At 54.1% G+C, this 23,390-nt stretch overlaps 2 protein-coding genes across 5 annotated transcripts in view; both read right to left on the bottom strand.

The window, feature by feature from the left end:
- PPIF (peptidylprolyl isomerase F) overlaps nt 1-23,390 on the bottom strand; it is an 860,147-nt gene that overhangs the window by 245,910 nt on the left and 590,847 nt on the right. The gene's annotated exons all lie outside the window — the stretch shown is intronic.
- The window catches only part of ZMIZ1 (zinc finger MIZ-type containing 1), a 241,636-nt gene that overhangs the window by 205,375 nt on the left and 12,871 nt on the right, over nt 1-23,390 (bottom strand). For 3 of the 4 annotated variants that reach the window (XM_050803400.1, XM_050803399.1, XM_050803397.1), the window contains exon 1: nt 35-503. The exons of the other annotated variant lie outside the window; for it this stretch is intronic. The gene's annotated coding sequence lies outside the window, so the exon portion shown is untranslated. Of the gene's footprint in view, nt 1-34; nt 504-23,390 lie in introns of those variants that run through there. 4 annotated transcript variants of the gene reach the window in all.

Below are 23,390 nucleotides of genomic sequence, written 5' to 3' on the forward strand. Positions count from 1 at the left end.
GAACTCCTGAATGCCAGTGGTCATTTTTGTTTACCTTTGAGGAGCAGAAAGCAGCTCAGTTCAGTGGCGCTCTCAGGATCAAGGCAGCCTGTAACAGGTCTGTTACACAGAAGAGGCTCAGAGAGGTAGGCCCACTGGCCCCAGGTAACACAGCAGTGAGTGGCCAAACCCGGCTTCCGACTCTGGTCTCTTGCCTGAGCACAAGGTCTCTCTTCGCTGTCACCGCCTTCTTTATGCCACACGGAGGCACTTAGGCAGAGCAGAGTCGCTGTGGCCTGCGTCTGGCACGGTAACAGTTTTTACACCTGAGGTTAACAGCTGTGATTTAAGAGGTTATTTGTCTAAATTTTCAGGAATCAAGTTTCTCAGGGAGGAGACAACTAACACATTGGGCTTGGGAAGCTTGTCTTTTTAGAAAATATTTATAGCATTTCAAGACAGTTTGGTGGCAATTGGATCTAGCATCTGCTATTTTCCTCACTTTCCACCATGGCTCTAAAACCCATGGCAGTTAAGACACACACACACACACACACACACACACACACACACACACCCACAACAACCACCCAACAACAACAGCAACCACATCAACGCTGATAGGAAATCAAGGCCCATCGTTTCTTTGACAAACAAAACATGAAGCTGGCATGATTTCAGAAGGCTCATTACTGCCTCTGGTTAAAACCCCAGTGCGCCTCCTACTAGCAATACCTAAGGCTGATGCTCAGAGCGCCGTGGCCAGCGGGCCAGTCCCCAAGGCTACGATGAGGTTCACGGCCTCCAGAGTTGGGTTTGGCAGGACTCCCAGGCCCGAGGCTGTGGCTCTCACAGGAAGCCCCAATAGCAAAAGAGCCCTTCCCTGAAATTTGGATTCTGGCTACAAACTGGACAAAGACAGGGAAAGAAGGCAACCTCTGGAAATCAAAGACATCCTACGACCAGGCACTGAGTTGGCCCATCTCTGTACATTACCTTGGTGGGTATTCACCCATCCAAGCTCAGTGACGTCTATTGTACCCATTTTGCAGATGACAAAACTGAGGCCTTAGTAAGCCAGGAGATTGTCCTGAGAGCACAATGGCTTATATGGTAATCTGGTCCCTCTGACCCAACCAGGCAGCCTGGTGTTCCCACCTCACCTCCAGTGACCACCCTGCACGTGGCTTCTATGCACGTGGACTCTATACTCATCTGCTCCCCAAGGTCCTGCAAGGTGACTCCCTAGACCAGCCTCCAGGTCTTTACTCACACCATGACCTTCTCAATACCAAATCTCCGTCATTGAAAGGCTGCATCTCACACGGAGACCCTGAAGACCTTCTACTCCATCCTGGGATCTCAGGTGGGATTCTGAGGTCCAGAGAGGGGAGGGGTCACTACACTGTCTCATGACCAGATGAAAGTGAAGCAGGTCTGCTGTGAAAAATCCCAGAGCATGTTGCTACTCCTGCTGTCCTTCCCATCCCAGTCCAGGCATAGGAGAGGCAGTTGCTAGTTCATAGTAAGAAGTCAGCCCAGCTGGGAACAAGGTTGGTGGTGACACCAGGGCTCGCATTCAGCCAACGGCAAATGGTGCTTGAATGACAGACCACCTTCCAACTTGTCCAGGTCCAGCCTTTTGGGCAGAGACATCGACCACTGTGCACCCCCAACCACACCCGCCTCCAAGCCAGCGGACCAGAAGGCCCTCATCCATGATGCACCGGGACAAAACCCCAGGCCAGGTCCCCAGGGAAGCACTTGCCCACACAGCCTGGCTCTGGGCTGGCAAAGAGCCCCACGGAGGAGGGCTGTGCCAGCCTGGGGCCTGGTGTGCCCCATGCAGCTTCTCCCCCAGGGGCTCCCCTCTCCACTCTGATCTCAACAGACACTGAAAACCTGTGTCCAGGTTGGCATCACCCCTTGCCCTCCCTAGCCCAGATCCTGTTCTCCCTCCACCCTCCTTTTGGATCAAATGCCCTCTCCAACCCCACCCACCCAGGCATCAAATCCAAAAGTCAAGGAACCATCCTGGTTTCTGACACTCCCCCTCAGCCAAGCCATCTGCCATTTCCACCGCTCACCCTCCTTGTGTGCGGATCTGCCCACTCCTCGCCAGCTCCTTTGCCTGGGTGGGGGCGACAGCCCCTCCTTGGCCTCCTACTCTCACTTCCTTCCTGCTCTTCCTTACAGCTGTAAAGCTTTTCCTGTTTACAGCCCCCCACCCCAGGCATCTCCACAGCCCTCGAGCCCCATGCAGCTGGCCCTACCCGCTCCCCGTTTCCCCACATCCTCAGTTCTCGGGCACCAAGCATATTCCTACCCCCGGGCCTTTGCACCTGCTGTTCCCGCACACCACCTCCTCCACCCACAGTGGCTGGCTGTTTTATAATTTCTCAAGGGGTCCTCCTAGACTGCCCTCATTTAAAATACATGCTGCCTCCCCCACCCCAGCCACTCCATAACACATCACTCGACATTACTACTGTACTGCACGCCCCACGAGCTGATTACTGTCCTTCTGTGCTCCCCACCCCTGCTCAATGATGTTAGCCTCAGGAGGGTCAGCACCTCCTCAAGCTGGTTTCCTGCTTTCCATCCAATGGCTAGATCACTGGCTGGCACAAAACTGACATTTAATAAGTGTTGGTTGAATGAACAAGTGAGTGAACTGTTACGATTTTGTCAGCTCACCATCACCCCCTCAGCCCCCTGCCAGCCAGGCTGGAAATGATTCCACTTCTCAGATGAGAGCACTGAGCGGCGGAGAGGTGCTATGCGGGTCTGGTAGCCTATGGCAGCAAAGCAGCAGCATGGCCTCCTGGTGTTAGGCCAGCACTGCTTTCCAGGTGGCACCTGGGACTTTTCTCCAGCCAGACCAGGGAAGGGACCAGGATTATGGAGTAAGAACCCATGTTAAAGTCATGAAATCGGGTGGCTCCAATATTTCTGTTGCAACTTGAAATGCTGCCTCTCTGAAAACCACATCCTGTCCCCGCGAGCTGGTCTCAGCCTCAGCTCCTGGCCCCGGGCAGCCTTGCTGAGATCCCCCCACACACCCAGTTCTTTCTCTCCCTGGGTCCTGGAATTCACTGGCCCAGCCCCGAAGCTGATGGAGCAGAGGGCGGGGCAAGGGAGGCCTCCTCTCCCGGGTGGGGCAGGAGGAAGGGGCTGAGCCAGATTCAGGTCACGCTGCTGCGCCCACAGCCCTCTGAGGGCTAAAAATAACCGTGTTTATACGCTTCCAGAGCCGGGATTTCTGCTTCCCTGTGAGAGGGGCTACAGGCTGCGTTCCCCACTGCGTGCCTTCTGCTCCAACTGGGCGAGGCCTGGTCCAACAGGCTAGGACCTGGCTTTCTGGGTTTGTTCCCTTGGGTTGTTTGTAGGTGGAGGGAGGTGAGGACAAGCTGAATAAGCTGCTGACTCCAGACGGAAAGAGCTTATTGCTAGGGGACAGCTCTTCCTCCTAGGGAGCAGGAGCCAGAATTACAGAGACGGTGGAGAGATACTGACCCACGTGAGGTCCCTGGTGCCATGGGGCGGCTGGGAGCCAGTCGGAGGTCCCACTTGCCGTGTGACCTGGAGCTGGCCACTCCTGCTCTCTCTGGTCCTCAGCTGCCTCCCTGCATTGTGGCAGCTGACGGTAATTGACAGCTGCTCCTCACATCACATCCTCAGAGAGGGGAGGAACAACGGTGAAGTCTCAGTGTGTGTGTTTGTGGTGGGGGACAGTGTGAGAAACAGCTCCAGCCCCTGAGGCCCCACGGCTGTCTTCATGGCAGATGACGGAGCACACCTGCCAGGACGGCTGTCACCTGGCCACCCGCCTCCCTCCCTCCCTGCCCTGGTTCACCCAGATGGACTTTACCACCAGAGGGGCAGGTGCCAGTTGCCTACCTAGAGATTATCCCTCCCACTGCACAAGTAGGCCCTACCTTGACCCCATGGCTCCCGTGAACGTGGCGGTGCCAATAAGATACATGAAGGCCACCAGACATCCACTGGGCCGAGGACCTCACACACTCCAGGATCCAGTAGCCCTGGCCTTTCTTCTCTGACTTAAGAGAAGAAAGCCTGGCTGACTTGCTGCCCCTAGACAGGAACAAAGTCCATCCCCGCTGGCCTGGCTTCAAGAGCTGTAACCCTCTGACAGCAACCCCCCAGCACTCTGAGCCTTTGCACATGCTGTGCCCTCTGCCTCAGATGTTTTTCCCTCGCTTCCTGACATGGGAATTTCCCACTCATCCTAGAGGACTTACTCAGTTGCCCTCTTCAACAGCACAGTGAGCTCAGCCCTTTGCCTGTGCTGTGAACTCCCTTCCATTAGACAATCAGTAGCGCCCCCAGCACCATGATCTTGCCTTCCTCACCCCTACTGCAAAGAGCTGCAACTGTATGCTGAATTACCCATCAAGGGGAGAGCTTGGTCCTCCTCTCTCCTTGCTGTGGCCAAGTCCACACCTAGCAGCCCCTCAAGATTCTGCAGTCTGCAATCAGCTCCACCCTCTTCCTTCAAAGGCTCCTGTTCTCTAGGGACCTGGCCTTTGTGCTCCTCATCAGACCTGCAGTTTTCAACCAGATTTCTAAATGCACCTGGCCCAGTTGTGCTGGGGTAAGAACAGCATCTGCATGTTGAACAGGCACCCAGGGGTGCTGTGTGCAAAAGCCCTGAGGGCCAAGCGCACCCCCACGGCACTTGGAATTCACTCCCTTTAGACACCACAGCACCCAGGGCCCCCGATGACCACCATCCTCAGCTCCTGCCAGCCACATGGTATCTGCAGCATTGTTTGGCTCATACCCAGGCCCCTGCCAGCAATGAGCCTCATGCCCTCTGTCCTTGAATGCAGCAGGGCTCATGGGACCCCTGTGAGAACATCCTCCAAGCAGCCACCGCAGCTACTGTTCTGCAAATCAGATCTGAGGACAGCATTTTTCACCCCAAAATCTTTCCTTGTTTACCCGGAGTCAAGGATAAACTCCATTCGGCATTCAAGGCCCTCTGGGATGTGATCAGGCCCCCACTGAGCTCCCGAGCTTTGCCTCCCACCCACCCAGGCCTGACTACTTCACCTGTCTTTTTTTTTTTTTTTTTTTTTTTTCCAGAGATGGTGTCTATGTTGCCCAGGACGGTCTTGAATTCCTGGACTCTAATGATCCTCCCACCTTGACTTCCCAAAGTGCTGGGATTACAGGCATGAGCCACCATGCCCAGCCCTCACCTGCCTCTTTCTGCTGAGCATTCCCCAACTCATCCTTTGGGCTGAAGCACAAAGGTCACCTCCTCTGGGAGGCTCTCCTTGAATGCCCTCCCCCAGTAGGCCGACCTGAACCTGTCCCCTTGGGGCTCCCCTCAGCAGGGCTCTTGTTCGCAGCCACCTCATGCTATAGGTAGTACCTGGCCAGTCTTGTTCCCTAGCGAGGCTCTAAACTCCTAGGGTTGGCCAGGACCAGTCATCCAGGGCCAGGCATTCAACAAGAGACATGCTCTGAGCATCAGGGTGTGTGGTCCATTATACCTCAAGTCAGGTGGGCATGAGGACCCACACTGTGGTGATAAGTGACATTCAGAGTGGCTGGAGACTTGTTCGGGTCATACAAGCAGTAGTTATGGGAGCCACACCGGGTAGGACCATGTCAGCACCGTGCTCCTACCTGCCACCATAACCAGGACCTCCAGGTGGTAAAAAGAAGACCCACCTGCTTTTTCAAATGCACCTGTAGCTCCTCTCGGTGCTTCACCCTGCCACTCCTATGGCAGGAAGAGACATTTCCTCCAAGCCCAAGCCACAGGGGGTTTATGGAGAGATGTTTCCCAGGCACATCACCTGGGAAATGCAGGACCAGCCATCCTCCACCACCCAACAAGTGCAAGGACTTGGGCTCCACACTGGGAAGTCCCAAGCAGGACACAGAGGCTCAGGGAGGTTTGGAGGGAGCTGAGGAGGGTATGGGCACAGACCTGGGCCCAGAGGACACCGCTCCCTGTTCCCAGTGCAGGGCAGGCCCCTCTGTCTTCCACACCCCAGTTTAACAAGATTGTTTCTTCTTTCCTGAGGCCCTGGGGGGCCTTGCAACCCGCCTTCTTTTAAAGGCAAACACAGATGCAGAACCAGCCAGGAGTACATCCTGGTGTTCTGTGGAGCCATGGGGAGGGGGAAGGACCTTTTCAAAGGCAGCCTGGGGAAGGGCCAGGAGCAACCCTGCTCATGGGAGCATGGGGTCCCTGTGCCCAGGGCACTCTCAAGGAACACTGGTATCCAGCACCAGCACACTGACTCCCAGGGCCTCACGGTGGGTCCCCAGCAGGCGCACCACAGTGATATCTGCATCAGAATGTGCCCACACCCAAGTCACCCCCACAGCCTAGGGACCCTCCGCTCTGGTTTCCAGAGATGGTGGCACTCTCAGGTGGGTGGGTGTTGAGGAGGGGGTGCAGGCCTTGCTGGGTCTCAGGACCTGCTCCCAAGCAGGTGAGCTTGGAACATTGAAACCCTGACTCACTTCTGGAATCTGCCACCAACATGGTTCCCATTTGGCTCCTCTGCTACTCAAAGTCACCTCCAGCCTCCAGGAGCCAATGCAGACGTCTGCACCACAGTCAAGTCCCCAGTCTCAGAAGTTTTCCAGCTCCCAGAGGGCTACTGACAAATGAAGCCTGAGCTCACTCGCTGCCCACCCAATCTCCTTGCTAATGATGGTGACCTCCCAGGCCCGTCCTCGGTAGGATGCTGAGCCCCCAGCCGCATGCCACCTCCTCCACATGGGCACCCAAGGCCCACCCTGCTCAACCCCAGCCTCAGCAGCAGCTTAGAGACGCAGGTTTTGAGATCACCTGCACTCAAATCTCAGCTCTGCTTCTGGGCAGCTGTGTGAGTGCGGATGCCCCACTTCAACGCTCTGTATCTCACTCTATGGCTCTCAGATGACTGGTGGGTTCACTGGGCTCATTATGCAAAAGTAATGCCAATTATTTATCAGGTGCTTGCAATGGACCATGCACTCATACAAGTATTAATTCATTTATGCTTGCTAGAGTCCTTCCAGGTAGGTGGTCAACTACCACCACCTCCATTTTACAGGTGAGGAAACTGAGGCACAGAGCGGTTGAGTCAGTTCCCAGAGGTTGCCCAGCTGCTAAGTGTGGGACCTAGGATTCGGAGCCTGCCTGTCTGGCTCCAGAGTGCTTGTGCTAACCACCACACTACACAGCCTCCAGGCAGCTTCTGCCTTCTCTCCAGTGCCACCGGGGCCTGGCCTGGCCAAACTCCTCACTCCCGCTTAAACTCCAGGATTCATCATGCTTCAGGGCCTGGGCCCACAGAGCTCCCCAGTCGAACAGGCCCTTCTCCTAGTCTACCTGGCAGGCACTTCCAGGCTAACTCACACACTCCTTCCATTTTCTCCTGACCCTTAGGTAGGAATGATCATTTGATCATTCCCCACAGCCCCAAGCCCCAGGCTTCCATCAAGTCCTCCAGAGCCCCCAAAGGCCTCTGAGGGCCCAATGGCATCTTGAATCCAACAGGGACTCAGTCAATGCTTGGAGAGTGCCTGAGTGATCCAGAGAGTCAGGTCCAAAGGCTTTGCCCATCCACGTCTGCCTGAGAAGCCCCTGGTAATGAAGCCGCACGGAAGGGCACCAGTGCTGCTGAGGCCCCTCCAGGAACTCCTCTTCCTCACACTGTTGCGTGGGGGGTGCAGTTAGCATCCAAGCAGCCCACAGAGAGATGCCATGAAGACCACATATGTTGTGAGCACAAAAGCCCAAAGTGACAGAAATTGATAAAAACTTCACTGCGCCACTGACACCCCATATATCAAAGGCCCCAAATCTCATTCTCTGCTTGCCTCCAATTTCTATCAGAGCTTGCCAGCTGCACATTTATTGAGAAGTTTGTGATCTGACAGGCACTGTATTACCAACATTAATGATGCATCAGTCTCTAGAATTACTGGGGAAACAGTCCAATTGATTTTATTATTATCTCGAGTTCGTCACATTGCATTCCAGGCAGCTTGCTACCAGTTTTGAGCAAGGCCCAAAGTAAATAAACAAAGGTTGCAGGGCCAGGGCTGACCCTAGGCGGGAGAACCTGGACTTGTCCCGGGACCCTTAGTGACAGCCCTTGCACCCCTCAGCCTCCTCTGCCCTCTATGACAGCAGGACGGTCACTGAAATAGCAGGTGATATTCAGTGGCAGACAGCCAAGTCAGGGGACCAGTCAAGGGCTCGGGCCAGGCCTCCCTTCATGCTGCAAAGATGGAGGCGGCCAGTGGGAGGCAGAAATAGCCAGTGATGTCATGTGTCATGTGCCCCTTGGCTGAGGCGGGGAGCCAGTCCCATGTAGGACCCACCAACAGACACAGGCATGTCCACAGCTGAGCCCATGCCCACAGCAGGCTAGCAGCACTGCGGGCGGCCCAGGGGCAAGTGGAGCTGGAAGATATCCACGGTGTCCACCATGTTTCAGCTGCTCTGCCCCTGCCCGTCGTCCCCGAGACACACGGGACCCCTCTCTGTCTCTGGCCTTCATACACAGTTTCCTCTGCCTGTGTGCTCTCTTTTCACACCCCCTCATCTCACAGCCCTCCTCAGAAAGGTCTTCCTGTCTCAAGGCCCCCACACTCACCTCTGGGTGGTTTTCTATTCAGCACTCTGTTTGTTTCTTTCTTGGCAGTTGTCATAATTTATAAAGGTGTCCTTGATTGTGATTGGCTTGTTTACCTGGTTTCTCTCTTTGGCTCCCAGCAGACAGGGATCTTATCTGTTCTGGCCGTTGTCCTATTCCCAGAGCCAAGCAGGGGGCTGGCACCCAGCAGGCCCCCACACCCAGGTCTGAGAACAGGCATTGACTGAAGGAACCTGTCTCTATCAACCTCTCAAGGCAGCGTTTCGGGCCAAGAAGTGCTCAAGAAAACGGCCAGTGGTTTCAGAGCTCTCCCCACCCCTCACCTCCACCTGCCGGAGGTTCTTTGAATTAAAGCTGTCTCATTTCTTTTTCTTTTTTTTTTTTGAGACGGAGTCTTGCTGTGTCGCCCAAGCTGGAGTGCAAGTGGCACGATCTTGGCTCACTGCAAGTTCCGCCTCCCAGGCTCACGCCATTCTCCTGCCTCAGCCTCTGTAGCTGGGACTACAGGCGCCCGCCACCACACCCAGCTATTTTTTTTTTTTTTTTTTGTATTTTTTTAGTAGAGACAGGGTTTCACCATGTTTCACCATGTTGGCCAGGATGGTCTCGCTCTCCTGACCTCGTGATCCGCCTGCCTCAGCCTCCCAAAGTGCTGGGATTACAGGCGTGAGCCACCGTGCCTGGCCTAGCCGTCTCATTTCTACTCCTTGTGCAAACATTTGTCCTTCAGGGCTCATCTCCTGCCCCTCTCCTCCAGACCCACCGTCCACATTCAGCTTCCTTTCTCCAGCCACCTTTAGAGGCAGCAAGGCTGGTGGAAGCTGAGGACCTGAGTTAGGCCAGGAGCCAGGTCGAAATCCCAGCCCCACAACTGAAGCAAAGCATATAACTGTCCTATGTTCTGCTCAATTACCTCCCCTATAAAACAGAGGGGAGAGGCCTGCGGCCCCACCTGCCTCACGGGGATCTGCAGGTTCAGCAACAGAGGAGACATCCCTAGATGGCCACACACAGTACACACAAGCCACCTTTAGCGCTGCTGTCTGCTGCTGCTTCAAACTGACCACCAGGACACACATGCAGGGAGCCCAGCAGCCCCAAGATGTGGATTTGAGAAAGGCTTAGAACAATGAAGTCTGACCTCTGAGGAAGAGATTGATTGCACCCTGAAGATTAACCAGGAGCCACACGGGGTGCGGGGGTCTGCACAATGTGTCCAGATGAACACGTACCGAGGGGCCTCCTCATGGCAGCCTTTGTCAGGTGTGTTCCAGGCCCAAGGTAATAGATCAGGCACCTGGAGAAGATGGGACGCAGCATAGGTCTGCATTCAGAGCAGTAAGGTAAGAAGGATGAGGCCTCCCTGACCTAACTGGAGAGACCTGCCTGACACCTGGAAAGGCCGAGAACTGGTTAGGTCAGGAGAATGGGGTTGGCTCTGCACAAGGGTTACTGTCAAAAAGCAAAGGGGTAAAGAAATGGGCCTGGAAGGGGCGGTCTTCTAACTATCAGTATCATGGTTATTGTTTTTTATAACAGTGCTATTGAAATTAAATCAGGAAAATATTTGACTTAATAGTGTTCTGCCCTCAAAACAGATGTTTTTTCCTTGAAATGTATGTTATAGACATGATTGATTTACGAGCATTCACCATGTGGGTAGCCCTACGCTGAGAATTCAGTGTACATGAGTGTATTTTGTCTTCCTAAGAACCTTAATTGTTCCCACTTTCTACCCATGAAAACTGAGGTCCTGAGAGGAAGTCAAATGCCCAAGGTCCCACAAGTGGAAGACACAGGATATGAATCTAGGCTGGTCTGAGAGTCAGAGCTCCTGTAGTCAGCTGGGCAGGGACAGCCCCATCTGGCCCAAGGGTCCCAGGCCTCTGATCAGCATCCAGCCCCACTGCTCACTTGCTTTCTCTCTCTCTTTCTTTTCTTTTTTTTCCAGAGGGGCAGGGTCTTGCTCTCTCACCCAGGCTGGATTGCAGCGGCACAATCATGGCTCACTACAGCTTCAACCTCCTGGGCTCAAGTAACCTTCTCATCTCAGCCTCCCCAGTAGCTGCGACTAAAGGTGCACACCACCATGCTCAGCTAGTTTTTGCATTTTTGGTAAAGACAGGGTTTCACTGTGTTGCCCAGGCTAGTTTTGAATTCCTGAGCTCAAGCGATCCACTCACCTTGGCCTCCCAAAGTGCAGGGATTAGAGGCGTGAGCCACTACGCACCTGGCCCCAGCCCCATTGCTTTCTGAAGAAGTGATGCCAAGCGAGGCCTTGGTCTTGTCCAAAATCACTCTGTCATCCCATAGCAGCGCAGGGACAACGGACAGATACATCTACTGTTGACTTCATCTCACTTCATTCTCAAAATAACCTGGGAAGTAAGCAGTACTCATTTCATGGCCAAGGAATCTGGTTCTAGAAAGCCAAAGTAACCGATAGTGGCAGTGTGAGTGAAGCTTTGAACCCAGGCCGCTGAGCTCTGCAGACTGTCTGGTAGCCTCTGTGCAATGACCCCAGTTTCCTGGGACCTGGCTCTGGCTCGAGCTCCCTCCGGGATGCAGAGAGAGCAGAGGCCGCCCTGGCCCTAGTGCTCGCGGCCTTCTGAGTCGCCTGCAGGCTCTGCACCTGGCATGCAATGCCAGCAGCCTCGGTAAACAGGCCCGGCTGCAGCCGGACTCACCCGGCTCTCTTGTGCCGAGGAAGCCAGGTCGGAGGAAGGGTTCCTTGGCATTTCCAGCAGCAGCGCTCTCTTACTCAATTAGGCCCTTTCTGTCCAAAGGGCAGCTGTGACGTGCGGAACAGGTCTGTGGTGTCAATATGAACCCAGCATTGTACGGCTGGGGACATACAATGCCCTCGGTCGACTGTTTATTTATAAATCCACCCAGTGCTCACCGCGGCCTTTACACTCAGCTCTTTCCCAAAATGCAAATTGGCTTCTTCCTGTAAGTCAAACCGACTTGACTTGCTCGAGCTGATAAAAATCATCCCAAACGGGCTCTTTTATCTCCCCAATACAGAAAGTCCTCTACACCCACACCTCCTAGAAAGAGGAAGACTGTCTGTCTGCAGAGTGCTTGCGGCGGGGATGGCCCAGAGGGAGGCCCTGAAGAGGCACACAGGGGCATGGGAGGGTGTGCATAGGGTAGTGGGAGCCGGGATCTGAACTCGCAGGCCTGCATTCAAATCCTGTCTAAAACACCTTCTGGCTCTGTGGCCCTAATCGCTCTGAGCACATCACGTACACATGTGTGTAAAACTGGGATACAGGCCAGGCGTGGTGGCTTACACCTGTCATCCTAGCACTTTAGGAGGCCAAGGTGGGTGGATCACTTGAGGTCAGGAGTTCAAGACCAGCCTGGCCAACATGGTGAAACCCCATCTCTACTAAAAATACAAAAATTAGGCAGGCGTGGTGGCGGGCGCCTGTAATCCGTTACTCGGGAGGCTGAGGCAGGAGAATCGCTTGAACCCAGGAGGCAGAGACTGCAGCAAGCTGAGATCGTACCACTCCACTCCAGCCTGGGCAACAAAGTGAGACTCTGTCTCAAAATAAATAAATAAATACATAAATTAAATAAAACTGGGGTACAGCAGTCCTTCCTGCATAGGGTTCTTCAGAACAGTAAATAAGATAATGCACATAAACCGCATGGCACAGTGCAGAGAACCTAAAGCATCCCCCGAATGTGTGTGTGTGTATGTTGGCGCAGGGGAGTGGGTAGAAAGAATAATAATTATCTGAAGTTTGGACCTGCCACCCATTTATTCTCTTGCTGGGTGCTCTCTGCACCTCAGTTTCCCCCACTGCTCTTTGAACCCCCAGGACCCTCTCTCCTACTGGCTGGTAGCTCAGCCCCTCAACTGCCTGCATCATATTCAAACAGCTTTTTGGGGTGCTGCTTCCTTCCGGTACTGTCTCCTCACTATCTCAAGGGCTCTTTTATCAGAAAAACAAAATCTGTTCCAAAAAAAAAAAAACACCATCTTATAGAAAAGCGAATTACCTGACCACCCCTCTGCCAGCTGGTGTCCAGATTTTAAAGAGCCACGAGCATCACTTAAAGGCACATGCCTTGTGCAAGGCTTGCTGGGAGATATCAGGGATCTGATATGGGTTTGTAACCAAGTAGACTAATCAGGGGCCTCCAGGAGTGGGCAGGAAGTGCAAAGAAATGTCAAATGGGCCTAGAAGTCACCAGAGACCAAGAAGCGCACATATAAACCTCTTGGTCAAGGTTCCAAGGCTTATAAGGAGGGGTTGCGATGCTATCATGACAACAGGTATGGGGCGCTCTGCCCACAGCGGGACACCCCCAGCCACAGCCGAGGCCTGGGTCTCCTAGCCCAGAACACCAGCCAAGCTGTGTGCAGTGAGGTTTAGGTTATTAGCATGGATCCATTTACGGAGGAGAACGCCAAGGCCTGGAAGAGGGAGGTGACTGACCCAAGGTCACATGGCTTCTTGGTAATGAAACCCAGGACCTCGGGTCGTCTCCAATCTGGAGAACAGAGGGAAGCCAGCAGCCATGAAATGGCCATGCCATGGCAGCCACCAGTTTTCCAGAAGGGGATGAGAACAGGCAATGTCAGTTCACAAAGAACTTCCCCTCCCTGTGCCTCGTGCACTCCTCACAGCAGCAGGCAGACAGGCTGGGTGGGGTTGTAGAATCTTCCCGTTTTGCAGGTTGAGGACAGAGGCACAGGAATAGCTGGACCAAGCCCGCACACCCAGACCTTCAGAAGCCCCAGCTGCTGCTGCTACCTCCTCTCCCACTCAGCACAGAGCCGAGCTGGTGCTGCTCCCACCAGCACCCTGCCCCTCCCACCCAGCACAAGGCACCTGGTTGGTCCTGAAGTGCACCTGAGGAACTCTACTCACCCACCTAATGAATAGGCTCGGGTCTCCTCCAACCCAGGTGGCTCCCTGTCACTAGATCTCCTAAAACACGGCTCTGTCCTCACCTAGTTCGTCACACACCTCCCCCTCCCCACTTCTAGGATAAGTGTCCCCTCCTAACCCTGGCTTCCTTCTGGGGTCCCAGCCATCCCTAGAAACTTGGCCTCTGTTCTTCCCCTAAAGTCCATGGGTGCCGGCTGAGCTGCTCCAAGCACCCCCACATGCACACCTCCCTTCCTTTGGTCATGCCGGTTCCACTGCCCAGAAGCACCTTTCCTCCCACTCTTCGCCTTGTTCTAGCTAAATCCTCTCCATCCTCAGTGCAGCCCTTAAATGCCCCCTCTTCCAGGAGGCCCCTCCCCACCAGCCACTCTAGCTCATTCTCATCTTACTCCTTGGAACTGATTAGCTGATTTCTCTGAAGCTTTCGGTACTCATTGTAGCTATTCTGCTGAGCAGCCAAGGTTGTTTCCAATGCAGACTGTGAAACTCCTTGAGGTCAGGGTCTGAGGACTGTTGCTGGGCCATCCTTCTAATGGAGAAATATTGCCTTCACCTGTGACGTTATGGACCCCGTGCTAGGGGATAAGAGACAAGGCTCTGGCTTTGCAGAACAGCTCAAGTCTAGATTTAGGCAAATAAATAGGCAGTTGCCTACATAAATACATACACCTACTAATGTATCCACAAAATTTTAAAATTTTAAATTAAAAAAAAAAAAAGGCAGCTGCCATTGCACATCATGGTGTCTTGAACAAGCAAAGAGGGCTGTGGGAATGAATGTCACCCAGTCCAGCTTCCCCAAGCACAGGACCCACCCCTAGAAGATGCTGGAGAAGGTCTCCTGGTGGACTGAAATTGCTGCAAGAGATTAATTCGTCTGGGCTCAAGACAGCAGAAGTCTAAGTGGGGAGTGGTAGAAGCAGGACAGGTGAGTATGGGCCCCCCAAGGCGGGGCCCTCTATTGGCACAGACAGGCAGAGGACAGCCCTGGAACCCCAGCAATAGGGAGGAAGCCCGTAACCTGGCGACGGGGTCAGTGTATCCCAATGCAAAAGGCAGCAAGACCTAAGGCTGTCAAACCTGGCATGGCCCAAATGGGCAGTCTGGCCCTGGGCACATACATCCCTGGCTCCTCAAAGTGGGCACCCCCCGAGCCTCAGCTCCCACCACACACATCAGCCTTGTGGGTGAGCGTCTTTTCACTCTGGTTTTGTGAGCAGGCTGCTCCGGATGCACCCGTGAAGGGAAACACGCCGCTGCACACTGCTGGCTCTTGGCCTAGCAGTCCCGGCCACTGTCTGCAACTCTGAACATTTTAGCACATGGCTTCATTGTTCTTGCACTCCAAAGCCTTCTCTGGAGAAGGACACAGATTTCTGGAGAAATGAATCAACGGGATCCCATATGTCAGTAGGGCGCCTCTGACCACATTCCCACCTACAGCTTCCTGTCACCAGGCCCCCACCCAACCAGCCCCACACCCTGGGAGAGGGCAGAAGGTCCTTCTCTCGCTCCAAGCACGTCTCCTCTTCCAAGCAGGGTCTCCTTGTGGGTCTTGGGCAATCTTGCCACAGCCACAGGGGGCTTCCACGTCCCCATGGGGATGAGAAAAAATACCCTCCAAGTCTCATGCCCAGGCTCGGTTGCTTTCAGCAACTTCCCTCCCCACTGCTCAGGGGCACCAGAAAACACCGAGCATCCCAGGCACTGCACCTGGGAGTCCCTCCCTCTCCTGGGATTGTTTTCCCACCTTTAAAACGGGGCAGCTCAACTCGATGACAGCAAGCTGTCTCCCGGGTCCCCACTTTCATTCTAACTGAGCTTTACGACACAGCAGTAGGGTCATTCAGAAGGGAGGTGAGGGAAAGAAGGCAGGATGAGGGAGAGGTGGGGTGGTCCCTGGTTGCAGAAGCCTTAAAAGCTGGTAAAAGGCTTAATCCTGCATAATGATTTACAAAGTGACAAGTAAAATAGATTTACCGTGACAGCTTGAAAGGAGAGCCACAGAAATAAAATTACACTCTGGCGCATCCCGTCTCTCTACAACCTGTCCCCTCCCTTCCAAAAGCCAGGAGCTTGTAAGGGCACGCATGGACGTGTGCCCGGGTAAAAAGGGAGCAGGTGGCCTGGGGGGTGGGGGGTGGGGGTCGTGGGAGTGGGAGAGGGACAAAGGAAGGGGCAGGACTGGCCCCTGCCCGGGAAGGCTGTCCCAGGTGCGGCCAGCAGGGTCTTGCTCATGCCCATGGTGATCTCAGCGGCCCTCGGAACTGACACATCCTCCCTGGGAGTTTGCCTTCAGGGACCATGCAGCAGGCACCCCAAGTGCCCCCTGCACCCAGAACCCCCAATTTCTACCTGACTCCTCTGATCCAACACAGGGCCCCTCCGGGTTTTCAGGGTCCAGGGAGAGGGGTCCAGTGCTTCCGTTGGAAGGAGGCAAAGACTTCAACTGTACCGGACCAAAACCAAACAAGAGCAAACCAGAGAAGGCACAAAACACCCTGAGCCGAGTTCATCTCGGAGAAGGAAAGTGAGCCGGATGGATGGGGAGCACCCCGTGTTGTCGATGCCACTCTTCCACAATTGGTGTTTGCACAAGAGCCCAGGGCTACTTTTTCCTTCACTGATGTGGGGCCCACTTGGCTCCATCTGGGTGGGGAGAAGGATCTGACGTGCGGAGGCTTCGGTCGTGGACCACAGAGAACCTCTCCTCCATGGGAATGAACCCCACCAGTTGCTTCGGGCTCCGAGGCTACCTGTCCATCTCCCCAAGTGTGGCACCAGCCCAGGTACCTGCTCAAGAGCTGTCCTGTCGAGGGGGCAGGGGCAGACAACCATGTCCACAGGATACTTGTTTGTACAAACAGCCACGGACTAGAAAAGAAAAATTAAGTTGTGGCCTCGCATAAGGAGTAGAAGACCCGATTCCCTCAGCAGCTGTGGAGGCTGAACAACTTCAGCACTCTGAGCTCCAGCTTCCTCCTCTGCAAAATGGGATACAACCACCCACTTCAAGGGGTGCTGCGACAGTCTCCAGACCCCAAAGCACCATGCCTGCTGCAGGATGGATGTTCCCAAGGATGTGAGCTTTGCCTAGGTGAGCAAGGACTGAAATGCATTTGCAGTGGGGACCGCTAAATGGAAGCTCTGGTCTCCGACCTGGCCTAGGAAATGCGCATGCTCACAGCCCACCCACCTTCCCCAGGTCCCAGAAAGCAGCCAGCATTGCAGCAGAGAAAAGATCTCAGAGTTGGAACAGAAGTCCTGGCCCAGGGACCCCTAAGCCTCCCGCAGCCTCTGCTCAAAGCCTGGAGGGGCCAAGTCCCAGGGAAGGTTGGTGAAGGTTCCCATGTGTCCCTCTCTGTCACCCTCTCACTGGCAACTCCCGGCTCAACAAAATGCTGTCCTGCACCTTTAACGGACAGAACCCAGGGCCGTGCCTAGGCAGGCCTGAACACCCGTGTTTACCCAGCAGAAGGGTGGCCCTCCCCCAGCACCATGGCAAGCTGGAGCTCATTTGCCCGCAGACTCACCTGGTGCACAGGCAGTGCATATGAGGCCCCGGCCCCTGGCCCTGCCCAGGGAGTTTTGCCCAAGAAGCCCTGTGGCCTGGCCCAGGCTGCTGTTGCCGAGCCAATTCTCCCAGGAAGCCAAGCCTAGGCAGCAGCAATGCAAGCACGGCAAGCTCACAGGTATCCTCAGACACCAGTAGCTTTGTGCAAAACAACCCGACCCATGAAGCACTCCTGGGAGTCTGGCACGGCCCAGCCATCTCTCTGGCTCTGGCTGGCAAGGGAAAGGCCACAGAAGGGGCCAGGGGTCAGACCATGCTCATGGTCCACATCACAAAACCGACCAGCTCTGTGAAAGGGTAGCCATCATGTACTATTCAACTTGCAGGGAGCTCATTGGAACGTTTGCTAGACCCAAGCCAGTGCTGCTGGGTGACAGGGAGTCAGAGCCTGGCGGTGGCTGGGGTATTCTAAAGGCAGCTGCAATCCTGCCAAGCAAGGGCTGCAACACTGGTCAGGAAACAGTGTCTGGGGAACTGGGGCAAGGGGAGGACCAATCTGCTTGACCTAGCTGGTGCATGAGGGCAAGCTGAGGCTTGGGCAGAGTTTGCAGGATGCCTAGGAGTTCTCCAGGCCGACAGAGCAGAGAGGAACACAATGTGCAAAGCACACACAAGTGAAAGTTCATCAGGGGCCAGAAAATGAAGGGCACTGAATTTCAGATTGTAGATAGCAGAGAGCCATGAAGGAGTTTTAAGTAGAGTGGAAGAGGAGATAGATCAGGAGTGCCTTTTTTTCAGGCTCATACTGGTAGCCAAGTGGAGGGGCGATGGAAAAGGGGAAGCTGGAGGTAGACACCTGAGGGAGAAGGATGCTGCCTGGGGATGTAGACAGGAGAGGTGGCTGGGGAAACATCCAGAAGGTGGAGTCCAAAGACATCAGTTCCCTGACTACATACTCCCTTAAGCCATACTCTGGGCAGGGCAATGGGGACATGGACACCCAATGTCATGGGGTACAGTCCCGGGGAGGAGTCAAAATGACTTCCCAATTTCAGCCAGGACCATGGGACAATGTCAGCCTACTCCTAATCCAAGGTGGCTTTATGAGAATTAAAACCAGGCTCCCCATCCTCCAAACACTTTACCACCATCTGCCAAAAAATCATCTAATACACGTATAATGTGAGGGGACTAAAATGTGAGTACCACCCCCAAGTTGTGCAGTACGCAACATGCACTACCACACACAGCTGTCCTAGGAGACACGATGCCAGTGAACAAGCAATGGGAAGGTAGAGGCTTACAGGCCTGGGGTTAAGGCAGGTAGGAAAAGCAGATACAATCTAATCCAACACACTAAGAAGTTAAAAACACTTAACAAAACAAAGAACAACCAAAGCAGTGTTTACTAACCCTCCCTGCCTTTTTGGCATGAGAAATTCAAATAAAAGGAGAGGCAGAATTATTTGCTATATGGAATCCAAAAGAGAAAAAAATAGTTGCACAGATCAGGTAAATAAAAGAAATGCAAAATGCAAGTCAGAAAACCCTGGTTTTAAAAGGAAGAGACTGGTCAAAGGTACAGAGAATCAGTCCTGGCCACAGAGCTTCCAAAAATATTATCTTAAAAAAAAAAAAAAAAAGATCCTACCATCCTAGGTAACAAAGCAAGATCTCATCTTCACACAAAAAAAATGTTTTTAATTAGCTGGGGTGATGGCTCATGCCGGTAGTCCCAGCTACTCAGGAGGCAGAGGTGGGAGGATCGCTTGAGTCCGGGAGTTCGAGACTGCAGTAAGCCATGATTACACCACCGTACTCAAGCCTGGGTGACAGACTGAGACCCAGTTTCTGCAAAATAAAATGAAGTAATAAAAATAAAAAGGATTCTATACGCTGAACAAGCAAACATAACTGAGTAAAATCTGAGAAAACTGGGCTTTCCGGCCAACTGAAGTATCTGGTACCTGAGGGCTTTCACTGGATCATTCGAGAACTCATCAGGCTTTACTGGGCACCTTCTTTGCTCCAGGTCTTGTCTGACCCAGCTGGTACTAGGAGAAGGAGAAGGCTGAGGGCTGAGGAAGTTCAGAGGAGAATGCCTAAGAGGCCCCTGGGAGGAGGTAATGACAAAACCAAAGTTTGCCAGGTGAGGAGGGGCGGGGAGACGCATTCTGTCACTGTCCACACGATGAAGTGTAAATCCCTGTCAACCATGGCAAGGCCCTTTTTTTTTAACAGAAGTGAGAATTTTGTGAGTTGAGGTGAGCCCCACATTGCATCTTGGGGGTCTGGTGTAGGGACCCTCACCTATCCTGGAGGCAAAAATGCTCCAATAGGCTCCAAAGGAGAGTCCCAGCTAGACGGGGCCTCAATGCACAGAGGGCAGAGAGGCAAGCGCTTGTCAGGGTTAGGAAGCTGATGGGTGGCAGAGATGAGCAGTGGGTATCCTCTCCCTTAACAGGGCCCTTCCAGTGCCCGGTGCTGCCCCAGGGGTTTCACCCAACTCCAACCCTAGAAAGCCAGGGAGCAGTGGTAGGGGGGACAGTCACATCGTGATGGTTACTCAGGTCCCTGGCCACTGGGCACAGCTCAGAAACAGAGGGAGAGGCACTTCTCATTCCCAGAACAAGAGTCTCATTCTGAAAAGGTTTGGGGCTTTCGTTTCCTTAAAAAGAGGTTCACAGGGGTATCTCTTGGGCTGAAGCCTGTTGCCTGCTGCTGGTAATCCTAACAAGTGTGTTTATTGGGCTCTGGAGATCACAAGCTGCCTTCCTCTGCCTCCTCTCCTGGTGGCCCTAGGAGGCGGGCACCCTCTGCACATTTTTCAGATGAGGAGGCAGGCCCAGGGAGCCATGGAGGGCCTCTCATCCCAGGTCACTCTTTCTGGCTCTGGTGTGGGCCAGACGGCACCTGAGTGCCAGGCAGGAGTCAGGGTGGGGTGTTATGCGGGCTGAGGCCTCTGTCCACTCTGCCCAATGGCACGTGCAAATGGCAGGTGGGAACTCAACTGCGGGCCTGGCGCCATGCTGGGCATGTTGGCCCCTTGATCCCCACCCCCAGCTTGAGGAGGCTACATCTGAGCCCTGGCGGCTGGTGCTGAGTCCCCAGAACCAGCTTGCCCAGGTGTTGCAGGGTTGCAGAGGAGGGTGCCAGCAGCCAGGCTGCGGTTTTACGCTTGGCTAACTCTTGGCTTCTGAGCAATGAAGTGGAGAGAGAAGAGACACAATGAGAACATGCTGCCCACCCGCTCAGCCCCGCCACCACAGGCAGCAGGCAGCCGGCAGCCTCTGGGGCCACCCCAGGACCTGTGGCCCTCAGAGCACAGGCCAGGGTCTACGTGGCACAGCACCAGCATGCAGAGCAGGCAGCGTCCGGCAGAGCCAAGGGCCCCTGGCAAGCACTAGCTCCTGCCACCTTCAAGGTGAAGAAAGGAGACCTGGGGGCCTGTGCAGGTTCAGGCCAGAGTGAGCTGGCCTGGATTATCCCTACCAACGTACCCTCCTGCTGCCTCATTCCCCCACCCCCACCCCGCCACCCTGGAAAGCAGGACTTCCCTCTTTGTGCCTCTGCAAGTCACAAGGATCCCAGTTCAATTATCAACGGCCAACCCAGCCGCTGACCCTAAGATTCTGGAGTTGCTTGACTCAGGCAGCTATGTTCTTGGAGAGAGGTCAACAAAATAGGGAAACTGAGGCTCAAAGAGGGCAAAGGACCTGCCTGTGTTCATATGGAAGGATTGGAAGCACAGGGATACAGAATGTTAGAGCAGAGAGCCAAGCAATCCAACACCTGCATCTTACTGATGGGGTAAGCTAAGGCTCGGGGATGGGAAAGAGCCTGTCCAAAGTGACTTTGAATTAATAAGAACCTCAGGATGGCCATCTTGGGTTGATCGCCTGTAGCCAAGATAGAGCTGCCCTCTTTGACCCCAACCTCAAGTTCAGGAAGTTGCAACACTTCCTTGTTTCCATAGTAACCAACTACTGCTCCAGGAATACACTGAAATGTTTTTGTTCCCTCCTCTGTGCTGGCCCTGGGCCAGGCTGTGAGGACTCAGAGCAGAAAAAGGAGGTGTGAAGGAAGGCACAGACCCAGCCCCGTGCAGTTGATCCCTTGCAATAGAGTGTGGGAGGGAGAAGAGTAGAATTTTCAGCGGAGGAAAAATTCTTAGTGTCTGAGAATGTCCACGGAGAGAGTTCAAAGATGGCAGCTTTTGAGCTGGGCTCTTAAGGATGGGTAGGAGTTCACCTGACTGAAGAGTGGAGGTGGAGGAATTGGCATATGCAAAGGCCTCAGGATAGAGGATGACTAATGTGTTGGGAAACTATGGTGAATAGAGTGGAGGGTATGAACATGCAGGGGATGAATGCCAGGGAATCAGCCGGAGGGGAGAAGAGAGACCAAATGCAGAATGTCAGAATTCCAAGGGTAGACAAGGGTATCAGGAACACCCGCTATGCCTCTATTTTTCCAATTGTTAAATGGGCACCTTATGACAGAGTGGCTGAGGCACAGGAGGTGACAAGCACAAAAGGAGAAGGGTTCAGACTCCCAGGACACAGAGATTTGAGCCAGTTCTCTAGCCGCAACCCCTCAGCCTGTTTCACGGAGGTGGACAGGCATTCCCAATGGGCTCCTGGCCACAGCCTCAGTCAATCTTTAAAATACATTCAGGATCCGACCTTGTCTCACTACCTCCACTGAACACTCTGGTCCAAGCCACCAGCATCCTTTCCTGGGTTCCTATAAATGCTGCCTAGATGGTATCCTTGTGGCCACCCTTGTCCCTTCAGTCTATTCTCAGCTCACCAGCCAGAGATCTTAGAGGACACGTCTGATAGCCTCAGTCCTTTACTTAAAATCCTTCAGTGGCTTCCAAATCACTGAGCATGAAGTCAGAAGCCCTTCCTGTGCTTGATAAGGCTCTCTGTCCCTTATCACCTGGTCCCTGATCACTCTGTTGCCTTCCTCCCCACTCTCTCCTTCCCTCACTCCATCTAGCCACACTGGCCTCCCTGCTTTTCCCAGAGCATGCCAAACATGCATCTGTCACAGGGTCTTTGCACATGCTGTTCCCACTGCCTGGAGAGCTCTTCTCCCAAATGTTCATGGAGTTCACTTCCCTGTCTCCCTGAGGTAGCTGCTCAAATGCAGCCTCTTCAGAGAAGCCTTCCCTGACCACCCCATCTAAAGAAGCCCCATCACCCACTCATGTCCCTATATCACCTTATCCTGGTTTATTTTTCTTCAAAGCACTGATTATAACTCAGCATGACATCATGCATTAAGTTGTTGACCTGCTGACTGTCTCGCCTACTAGAATGTAAGCAGGGCCCGTCAGGTTCACCAGTGTATCCCCAGGGCCTGGAAGAGTGCGTGGCACATAGTAGGTGCTTGATAAACTTGACGAAGGATATGTGAATCCACCTTCCTTGGGGAGCTGGGTGAGGGGAGGCAAAAAAGGACCCCAGACTCTGCCCTCCCCAGGGCCAAAGTGCTGGGGGCTCAAGCCCAGCCAGGAAGCCTTGTTCTCAGGCTGGCACGAGGCCTCACCAGCAGGACCCTCCCCGTGCACAGGCTCCCCAGAACTGGAAGGGATGCAGGGACTGGCAGAGGCCCAGAGGAGCCCTGAGGGGAAAGCCGCAGTTGCTACTCTGCCCATTGTCCCCCATCGTCCTTCACTCCACACAAAGCCTGGGTAGGCCAAGGAGAGCCTCAAGCGCAAAGGGTAAAGCAGGGGGAGGTCAGGCCAGTGAGGCTGGGAGGACATGGGATTCTGCCTGCAGCTCTGCAGCTGGATCCTTTCCCTCTCTGGCCTCAGTGCTCTAATCTGGGAAATGGGATGAGAAGGAGATTAAGTAGACTGGCTGCCCAGGTCCCTCCTGCTCCAATAGTTTGGGCATCTTTGGGTCTTCAGGGGCCTGGAAGGGATCACACCAGGCTGGATCTCAGACTATAAATTCAAGCCATGGTCCAGGCCACCAAATGAGCCTGATGAGCCAAAAAGCGGGGCAAGGAGTCTCAGGTGGGCTCCTGAGGACCCTGTTGCCACCCAAGGCGGAATGCAAGGCAGCCCTGTATGAGCCAGGAAGTGAGAGAAAGTGTCCTGCTATAGGGCAGCGGCCCCCAGGCTAGAGGAGCTAGTCGTCTTACCAAGACCACAGGGACCGTGTGGCCTGCCCCCAGGCCCAGCGTTTCTGGTGGGCATAGCCGCTTTGCAAAATGTGGAAGGTGAGTCCTGGGCCAGGCCAGAGCCACTGCCACATCCATGGAGTGCCTCTCCGGTGCCTCACTCCAGCAAAGGGTTTCTGTGGAGTAACAGGCGGGGCTGGGCACTGGATAGATGGT

This window comes from Macaca thibetana, chromosome 9 (genome assembly GCF_024542745.1).
Source record: "Macaca thibetana thibetana isolate TM-01 chromosome 9, ASM2454274v1, whole genome shotgun sequence".
NCBI classification, from domain to species: Eukaryota; Metazoa; Chordata; class Mammalia; order Primates; family Cercopithecidae; genus Macaca; species Macaca thibetana.